An 8,219-nucleotide genomic window follows, 5' to 3' on the forward strand; every position below is an offset into this window, starting at 1 on the left:
TAAGTGTCTGAAGTCAGATTTGAACTTACTAAGATGAATCTTTATTACTCTAGGCCCTGTATTCTATCTACTCTGCCACCTACCTCCCCTACATCTATGGTATATATCTTCTTCTATAAGATATACTTTATTTACCCTGTCTGAAAAAGGAACCATGGTCATTCTAGCATGACATACTCTTGATGAAGCCATACTGCCTTCATCACTGCTTCCTTTTCTAGACAACTACAAGCCATCCCTTTAATAATATATTCTAGAATCTTGCCAGAAAGTGTAGTCAAACTTGTTAGCTAGCTTCTACCATAAGATAATCGGTGATAGGGAATAAATAGCTGCTTGGGGGAGATCAGGAGGACTTCTATCTATCTATCTGTCAATCAACAAAACATCTATTGAGCATCTACTATGTGCCAGGCACCATGCTCAGCACAGGATACAAAGACAAAGGTAAGTCTGCCCCAAAGTTCCTGCCCTCAAGAAGCTTGTATATTATTGGGAAAAACAACATGTACATATTTACAAGTACATATAATATATGTATATGTATCATATGTGTACAAAGTAAATACAAGAGTTTTTTGAAGGTGGGCATGCAGCTGGGGGAGGGGAATCAGGAAAGGTCTCATGTAGGAAGGAGCCTCTAAGCCCAGGCTCCAAGGAAATCAGAGATTTAAAAAGTTGGAGGGAAGGAAAGAGAGCATTTCAGGCAGGGGGAGCAGGGAGGGCAAAGGCATGAAGGTGGAAGATGAGTGTCATGTATGAGGAATAACAAATAAGTCAGAAGTCAGTTTGGCTGGGTCATAGCATGCATGAAAAGAAGTCATTTGTAAAAGTCTGCAAAGGAAGGTTGGAACTAGGCTGTGAAAAGATTTTATTGTCAAAGACACAAGCTTGCGTTTGATCCTAGAGGAGATAGGGAACCACAGAAGCCTTCTTGAGCAGAAAACTGACATATTAAGACTGTTACTTGGGTGGCTGTGTGGAGGATGGATTGCACAGGGCTGACACTGGAGGCAGGGAGAACAACTTGGTGAGAGTTTGAGGGACAAATTGCAAGAGTCCAGGTAAAAGTCCAATTTGTGGAGGGTGGCTGCTGCTGAGCCAGATTAGGGAAAGTATTGGTGGATGGAAATAAGGAAAGGTGTAGGTTGTATCATGGACTGGATGGAAAATGTAGGCTACATACAGGAAACTGAAATTTGTACAGTTAGATTGGAGCAAAAAGTCAGTTTTGAAGGAAGAGATTAAAGCTGGAAAGATAAGTGGGATCTGAATTGTGGGAGACCTTGAATGCCAGGATTTCTCTTGCAGGTTATAGGAAGCTACCAAAGTTGGGGGATGGTCAGGAGGCTGTCATAACCATCTAAGTAAGAAGTGATCAGGCCTGGACTAAGGTGAGCTCTGTGAGGATGAAGAAGATGGGATGGGAGAGAAATTGAGAATGTGCTACCCACAAGACTTGAAAAGTAGCTGGCTATAGGTTGTGAGGTTTTGAAAGAATCAGAGGTTGCAGAGATTTTGAAGCAGAGGGATGGTGGATATGATGTTGCTTTGGCAGAAAATGGGGAAATCAGGAAGAGGAATAGGTTTGAGGGCAAGCTCACAGATTCTTAGATCTAGTTCTGGGAGCACCTTGGAAGCCATCTAGTCCAACCCCCTTATTTTATAGATGAGGAAACTGAGGCCAGGGTAGGTTAAGTGATTTACCTGAGATCTCAAAGAAAGTCAGTGGCAGAGGCAGAGTTTAAAGCCAGCGTTTTACTTCAGAGTCAATGTACCTCCCAGTTTTTGAGTGTGAGGGGGCTGACACTCATCCAGGTAAGGGTGTCCAACTGACAGTTGGAAAATGGAGTCTGAAACTTGAGTGGGAGAGGCCAGGGTGTGAGAATCACCTCAATAAAGGGGTATGTTTGGGGTGGGAGGCTTGGGGCACTGGGATATCTCTCTGAGGGAGACAGTATAGAGAAGGGGTTCTTAATCTGGGGTCCCCAGATGGGGAGGTGGGGCATCTATGAACTTGAATGAGAAAAAAACATTCTTATTTTCACTACCTCTAACTGAAATTGAGCATTTCCTTCAATTATTTGAAAATATTATTCTGAGAAGGAGTCCATGGGCGTATAGTTGTTGTTCAGTTGTTTTCAGCCATGTCTGACTCTTTGTTACTCCATTTGGGATTTTCTTGGCAAAGATCCTGGAATGTTTTAGCTTTTCCTTCTCCAGCTCATTTTACAAACAAGGAAACTGAGGCAAACAGGGTGAAGTGACTTGCCCAGGGTCATACAGCTAGACTGTAGTACACATACAGAAAAATGTTAAGAACTCTGGGGTAGAGAAAAGAGGAGAAAGCTTGGGGCAGAGCCTTGCCACATTCCCCTGTGGGGGTGCTTCTTGGTTGAGCCCACAAAGATTCCCATCCAAGAATCCTCCTCATGCAAGACTAACAAAAGCTGTTAATCATTTCTAACGGACACCAACCTGAGAAAAATCTGTTTCACTGGGTAAGTAAAATACCCTGATCCTTGAATGCTGAGAAATGGGTTTCAGGGCTCTGGGACTGGGGGTGTTGGGGTGGGGCACATGGCCAGAGTCAACAAGTATCACACCCATGACACAGGCCTCCCATCTCCTAACTGACTGCCTCAAGCCCATGGCTCCAGGAACTCAAAGCATCTCCTATCCATTAGCTTATCAACCCCATAGAGCTCCCCCTAGTCCAGGCCTAATTACCTCTCATTTACATGGTTAGAACTAGCTTCCTGATTCTTCTCCACCTTAACTAGTTCTCTATGATCTGTAGAAGTCCAAACTCCTTAGCCTGGCATTCAAGGCCTTCAACAATTTGACCACAGCATCCCATGTTAGAGGAGATAAGAGATACTAGCCTTGGAGCCATGAAGACTTGGTTCCAATCTCACTTTAGCCACTTACTAGTTGTGTGACCCTAGACAACTTCCTTAATCTCTCTGTGCCTCAGTTTCTCATATCTAAAGTGAAGGGGGAGGGGGGAGTTAGACTAGATAGATGTCTTTTAGATCCCTCCCAGCTCTCTTAATCTAGGATGCTGTTTTTCCAACCTCCTCCTTTTCCTTTAAAATATACTTTATTCTCCAATCCAAATGGACAACTTAGTTTCCTGATACATTCTATGCTTTCCCATCTCTACATGAAATTCTCTTTCCCTAGAATGCCTCCCCAGGACTCATCTTCACAAACACATTTTCCTTTGTCTCTCTTGGGAGATCCTCAACTCCCTTCCCATCTTCATGTCTCTCAGAGCACCCTAATTCTGGAGCTGTCCAGGTGAACCCACAGGTTATATATAATCCGTGTCCTGGCCCTGGCAGTACCAGGACTTACTTCTCACAGAACCTCCGAGCTGGAAGGAAGCTCAGACATCAGAAGTCATCATCTCCTCTAGCTCTACTCGTTCCCAACAAGAGGGAGTCTGTAAGTTACCTTCGCATCTAGGCATTACATTCCCCTACTCAATAAACTCTAGGATCAAATACGAACCCCTCTGTTTAGTGATTAAAGTCCTTCACAGTCCTTTCTCCCTCTTCCTTTCCTTCCTTCCTTCCTTTCATCTTTTGTTCCTTCCTCCCTCCCTCTCTTTCCCCTTCTTCCCTTCCTTCCTTCTATCTCATTCTTCTTTCCTTCCAATCCTTCCTCCCTTCCTTTTTTCCTTCCTCTGTCATTTTCTTCTTTTCTTCCCACTCTCCCTACCTCTTTCCCTTCTTCCTTCCTTCTTTTCTTCCTTTGTTCCCCCTTCCTTTCTCCCTTCCTGCCATCCTTCCTCCCTCCCTTTTTTCTTTCCTGCATTTCTTCCCTCCCTCCTTCCTTTCCTTCCTTCCTGACACATCACCTTTGATCTATTTAATACCTATCACTGTAAGTCCTCCAGTGACCCTTCCAGCATGTCTTACACATAACTGGCCCTGCACAAACTTCATGACCAGCCAACCTGGCCTCGCTGCTATTGCTCACATCTCTCCATCTCTTCTCTCTGTGCCTTTGTACAGGCTCTCCCTCCTGCCTATGGGCATTCCCTCCTCTCCTCCCCCTCTTAAAATTCCTAATTTCTTTCAAAGCCCAGCTCAAATATCATTTTTCCCTGAAGCTTTCCCAGATTCCCCTCGAAGCTAGTGCCTCCTCCATACCAAATCGCCTTCCATTGATTTGGTATATACTTGCAAATAAATCCATTTTCTTCCCTCATAGAAGGTAACCTTCCTGAGGGCAGGCACTGTTTTACTTTTGTCTTTATATCCTCAGTGCCTAGTACAGTGCCTAGCACACGACTGCCTTCTCATAGGTGCTTCTTGATTGTTTGAGCTACAAAACAGGAATAGCAATACTTCGGTCAATCTGCCTGGATTTATTAAGCATCTACTTTGTATAGACCCCGCCCCAGGCGGCAAAGCTGAAGCACTACTTGCTCTCAAGGAGCTTATAGTCTAGTAGGGGACACAAGTACAAGGATAGGTACATATGAAATAGATCAAAGGTGATGCATCAGGAAGGAAGGGAAGGAGGGAGGGAAGAAAGGAAGGAAAGAAGAAAGGGAAGGAAAGAGGGAGGAACTCCCTACCTTACAGGGTCATTTGGGGCAAAATAATTCTAAAACCTTACAGACCTATTGTTATTAACCTTGGCACCTTGCAAGAGAGTCTGGGAAGGGGGGCTATGGATCCAGCAAAAGAGGGGGGAGGGTAGTGAGCTGGAGAGTAGATGGAAGAAGGGAAAATATTCAGCTTTCTACAGTGTGTTAATTATGCTGAAGCTCTGTGCTCCCTCTGTCCCTCTGGGAGCCTTCTGCCCTGAACACATGGGCTCTTTCCCCCAGGAGAGACAGAAAGCAGGACAGGTCCTCTTGATGGGTCAGCTTGTCACAGATTCAGAATGACTGACCCTTGGAAGGAGTGACCTCATAGGGCTCCCTGATTCTTGACATCACCTGGAAAAAAAAAATCCCCTCCTTTTCTTCCAGGTCATGACTAATCACAGACAACAAGATGGGAATGGATGGAATCATAGAATCTTAGATTCTTAGAATCACAAAATTTAAAATTCTAATCAGCATTAGAAAGGACCAGGAACTAGAGGCTGTGAAATTATTATGGTCAAGCTTGACCCCAAAGCAGAAATATGAGAGGAACTTCCTCCTGCTCCTTTGTTGGGATTGAGGTCCATAGGTATGGAATATTGAATATAACATTAAATTTTTCCCAGGTGTTGATTGGTTTTGGCTGATTTTTCTCTCTTCCTCTCTTATTTTTTAACTTTGTCAGTAAGAGAAGGCTCTCTGGGACAGGGAGGGGAAGACATGTATGGGGAAATGGAGGCAATAGGAAAACAAAAGATAACAATGAAAATAAAAATTTAAAAAACCAAATATATTGATGAAAATCTACTTTTAAATTTTAATTGATTTTTTTTTGTTCTTAACTACATTTTCTCCTATTGAAAAAAAACTTTTTTAAAAGGCAAAGAAAAAAAAGGACCAAAGATATCCCTTAATCCTGTCCCCACATGAAACACGAATCTCCCATGGTGTCCCCAACAAGTGATTGTTCAGTCCCTGCTCCTTGGACTGCCCTACCTTTTGAGCTGGGCCATTATACCATGGGGCATCTCTGATTCTTAAGAAGTCTCAGATAAAATCTGCCTCCCTTAAACTTTTTCTCATTCATCTTAGGGTGAACCCTGTGGTTCACCCAGAGATATCAACTCCCTGTGTCCCACAATGTCTCTTCGGAGATTGAAAAGCAAAGGTTATTTCCCCAACCCCCCTCCCCTCCAGTCTTCTCCTTGAGATGGCTAGAGAGCCTTGGGGAAATGTCTCTTTAGGTTCCATAACCCAGATGGTGATAAGAGCACTAGATGAATTAAAAGAATAATGCCAGCCTGCATTCATATCAAGCCTACTACAAAGAATGTATAAAGGAGCCATATCATTTGATCACTCCAATAAAACATTATTTTCTTGATTTTACCAATGAGAAAACTGAGGCACTGAAAGGGGGAAAAGTGATTTGCCCAAGGTCACAAAGCTGAAACAAGATTGCAACCCTGGTCTCTGGATTCTAGTTTCAGGCTGCTTCTTCTCCTCCAGCCCTGCTTCCCCAGTCCAGTGTGCTTCCTCCTGTGTGCTGCTAGTCCTATGGGACCTCATTGTCCCTAGGTGCTCTAACTGTACACATTCCTACTCCTAGCTCTTATTCACCCCCTGGTGCCAGCAGCATAGGAACCTGCCTAGGTCAAAGCTGATGACACCAAGAACCATTCCACAATGAAGCAGGCCCTCTGTCCAGCATATATGATCCCAGGACCCTCACTCACCCTAGAAACCATGAAGATTCTAGAACATGTTACAGGGAGAGGAACCCTTAGAATGTAGAATAAAGAATGTCAGAGCTGAGGGGAGGCAGAGCTTAGAATATAGGGCATTGAGTATCAGAACTAGAAGGGCCCTTGGAACATAGATTGTAGACTTAGAGCTGAAAGGTACTTGGGAGTCGAGTACAACAACCTCTCATTGTACTAATGGGAAAATGAAGCATAGAGTGGTTAAATGACTTGCTCAAGGCTACAGCATGTGGCAAAAAGGAGATTTGGACCCATGCCATTTAATTCTAAATCTGGCACTTTTCACCATACCATGCTAATGTCAGAGATGGAAGAAAACAGAACATGTCAAAATTGGGTAGGAGGGTGGAAAAATAGGCAGGGGGACATTTAGAATGTCAGGAGGAACCTTAGAACACAAAATATCAGAGCTGGGAGGGCCCTTAGAACATGCAATATCAGCTGGGAGGGCCCTTAGAATACAGAAGGTCAGATTTAGGAGGGCATTTAGGACCCAAGATGTCAGAATTGGGAGAACTTTTAGAACACAGAAAGCCCTCTATCACTGTCCAGTCATAGCACTGAAAACTGTGGCCACATCCTCCCTGCCCCCCAGTACAGGTTAGCTCGAAGGAGAAAGGAGCTCATAGCATTTACAGCTAGAAAGGATTAGGGATCATTTAGTCACTCATTTTACTGATGCAAAAACCAAGATGCAGAGAAAGGGTTAAGTAACATGTCCAAGGTGGCACAGTCAGATCTAACCAATGGAAGGTTTTGGCTGAAGGCCACAAGGTAAGTTGAAGACAGAACAAGAATTAGAACCAAGGCTTCCTGTTTCCCAATCTGGCACTTTCTCCATTGTCCCTCAGTTCCCCCTAGTCCTCTCTATCTCTACACTTTTTCCACCCCTAACAAATTAAATCCAGTCACCAACCCTGGCAGCTTCCTCTAGTCTCCCACAATGAGATGAGCACGGAAGGTCTGTAATTAGCAGAGTGCTACCTCCCTACAAATTAATCCACAGATTTAAATACCTGGAGACTGTTCTGCTGAGAGCCTGATGCAAGGAAGAGGCCCCCATCAGTGCCAGGGGAGAGCTGGGTCAGCAGGCAAACCCCTCCTGAGGCTCTGCAAGGAAAATCCCACTCCTGCCTTGGCACTCTCAGCCTTCAGGGACATAGATTAGGGAAGAGATTTGGAGGCCAGCTCCACTCTCAGAGGCCTGATACTTTATTGGGGTTTTAGCATTTTATAGTTGGATGGGACTTTTGCGATTATCTCTAATCCATCTCCCTCATTTTACAAATGGGGAAACTGAGATCCAGAGAGAGAAAAGGATTTGTTAAGGGAATGCAGTGAATGCATGACACAACCTGGTATGGGACCCAGGTCTCCTGACCCATGGGCATTTTCTTTCTGTATTGCCTCTGACTGAGATCATAGATTTATGGGAGCTGTCCAACATCCGCCTTATTTTTCCTGGATGTTCAGGCCACCTACTACCTTATTGTTCTTGCTCTCTGACCTTTTTCTCCATCACCAGTGACCACTAGTAAGCCTCTGACCCAAGGGCTCTCTAAAAGTAAAAGAACCCCAAGAACTGAAATGTGTCAGTCCCAATACTGAGGCTAGATGCCTCTGTGCCTAATCCCAGTTTTGTCAGATTCCCCAAGGACTATTTACAGAACTTCAGAAAAGCTTTCTTAGGCTCCTACACTAACCCAGGATACCCACTTGAGCTAAATTCTCTGAGTTTACAGGCAGTCCTCATGTCCTGGAATATAATAAATAAATAGTATAACTATATTGTAATAATGTAATAAATCTACAAGGATTTATTAACACCTACTATGTGCTAAGCACTGAGA

This window comes from Notamacropus eugenii, chromosome 4 (genome assembly GCF_028372415.1).
Source record: "Notamacropus eugenii isolate mMacEug1 chromosome 4, mMacEug1.pri_v2, whole genome shotgun sequence".
NCBI lineage: Eukaryota > Metazoa > Chordata > Mammalia > Diprotodontia > Macropodidae > Notamacropus > Notamacropus eugenii.